Here is a 2,454-nt window from a genome sequence, read left to right as displayed (position 1 = left end):
TTCTCTGATTGCCATAGCTAGGACTTCCAAAACTATGTTGAATAATAGTGGTGAGAGTGGACATCCTTGTCTTGTTCCTGATCTTAGAGTAAATGCTTTCAGTTTTCACCACTGAGAATGATGTTTGCTGTGGGTTTGTCATATATGGCCTTTATTATGTTGAGGTAGGTTCCCTCTATGCCCACTTTCTGGAGAGTTTTTATCATAAATAGGTATTGAATTTTGTCAAAAGCTTTTTCTGCAACTATTGAGATGATCATATGGTTTTTATTCTTCAGTTTGTTAATATGGTATATCACATTTATTGATTTGCATATATCCTTACATCCCTGGGGTAAATCCTACTTGATCATGGTGTATGATCCTTTTAATGTGTTCTTAGATTCTGTTTGCTAGTATTTTGTTGAGGATTTTTGCATCTATATTCATCAGTGATATTGGTCTGTAATTTTCTTTTTTTGTAGTATCTTTGTCTGGTTTTGGTATAAGGGTGATCTCTTGTAACTTCTCCTTTTTCATTTCCAATTTTATTGATTTGAGTCCTCTCCCTCTTTTTCTTGATAAGTCTGGCTAATGGTTTATCAATTTTGTTTATCTTCTCAAAGAACCAGCTTTTAGTTTTGTTGATCTTTGCTATTGTTTTCTTTGCTTCTATTTCATTTATTTCTGCTCTGATCTTTATGATTTCTTTCCTTCTACTAACTTTGGGTTTTGTTTGTTCTTCTTTCTCTAGTTCCTTTAGGTGTAAGTTTATATTGTTTGTTTGAGATTTTTCTTGTTTATTGAGGTAGGCTTGTATAGTTATAAACTTCCCTCTTAGAACTGCTTTTGTTGCATCCCATAGGTTTTGGATCATCGTGTTTTCATTGTCATTTGTCTGCGGCAGCCTCTCCCATTGCGGAGCACAGGTTCCTCTTTGATTTCTTCAGTGATCTCTTGCTTATTTAGTAATGTATTGTTTAACCTCCATGTGTTTGTGTTTTTTACATTTTTTTCCCTGTAATTGATTTCTAATCTCATAGTGTTGTGGTCGGCAAAGATGCTTGATATGATTTCAATTTTCTTAAATTTACCGAGGCTAGATTTTTGACCCAAGATGTGATCTATCCTGGAGAAGTCCGTGTGCACTTGAGAAGAAAGTGTAATCTGCTGTTTTTGGATGGAATGTCCTATAAATATCAATTAAATCTATCTGGTCTATTGCATCATTTAAAGCTTGTGTTTCCTTATTAATTTTCTGTCTGAATGATCTGTCCATTGTTGTAAGTGAGGTGTTACAGTCCCCCACTATTATTGTGTTACTGTCAATTTCCTCTTTTATAGCTGTTAGCAGTTGCCTTATGTAAAGCGGTGCTCCTATGTTGGGTGCATATATATTTATAATTGTTATATCTTCTTCTTGGATTGATCCCTTGATCATTATGTAGTGTCCTTCCTTGTCTCTTGTAACAGTCTTTATTTTAAAGTCTATTTTATCCGATATAAGTATTGCTACTCCAGCTTTCTTTTGTTTCTGTTTGCATGGAATATCGTTTTCCATCCCCTCACTTTCAGTCTGTATGTGTCCCTAGGTCTGAGGTGGGTCTCTTGTAGACAGCATATATCCGGGTCTTGTTTTTGTATCCATTCAGCGAGCCTGTGTCATTTGGTTGGAGCATTTAATCCATTCATGTTTAAGGTAATTTTTGATATGTATGTTCCTGTTACCATTTTCTTAATTGTTATGGTTTTGTTTTTGTAGCTCGAGAAGTTCCTTTAGCATTTGTTGTAGAGCTGGTTTGGTGGTGCTGAATTCTCTTAGCTTTTGCTTGTCTGTAAAGGTTTTAATTTCTCTGTCGAATCTGAATGAGATCCTTGCTGGGTATTTTTCCTGTTCATCACTTTAAATATGTCCTGCCTCTCTCTTCTGGCTTGTAGAGTTTCTGCTGAGAAATCACTGTTAACTTTATGGGAGTTCCCTCGTATGTTATTTGTCGTTTTTCCCTTGTTGCTTTCAATAACTTTTCTTTGTCTTTAATTTTTGTCAATATGTGTCTCGGTATGTTACTCCTTGGGTTTACCCTGCCTGGGAATCTCTGCGCTTCCTGGACTTGGCTATTTCCTTTCCCACCTTAGGGAAGTTTTCGACTATAATGTCTTCAAATATTTTCTCTGGTCCTTTCTCTCTCTCTTCTCCTTCTGGGACCCCTATAATGCGAATGTTGTTGCATTTAACTTTGTCTCAGAGGTCTCTTAGGCTGTCTTCATTTCTTTTCATTCTTTTTTTAAATTCTGCTCCACAGCAGTGAATTCCACCATTCTGTCTTCCAGGTCACTTATCCATTCTTCTGCCTCAGTTATTCTGCTATTGATTCTGTCTAGTATATTTTTCATTTCAGTTATTGTATTGTTCATCTCTGTTTGTTTGTTCTTTATTTCTTCTAGGTGTTTGTTCTTTAATTCTTCTAGGTCTTT

The sequence above is a fragment of the Physeter macrocephalus genome, chromosome 16, assembly GCF_002837175.3.
Source record: "Physeter macrocephalus isolate SW-GA chromosome 16, ASM283717v5, whole genome shotgun sequence".
Taxonomy (NCBI): Eukaryota; Metazoa; Chordata; class Mammalia; order Artiodactyla; family Physeteridae; genus Physeter; species Physeter macrocephalus.
This window is presented reverse-complemented; position numbering follows the sequence as displayed.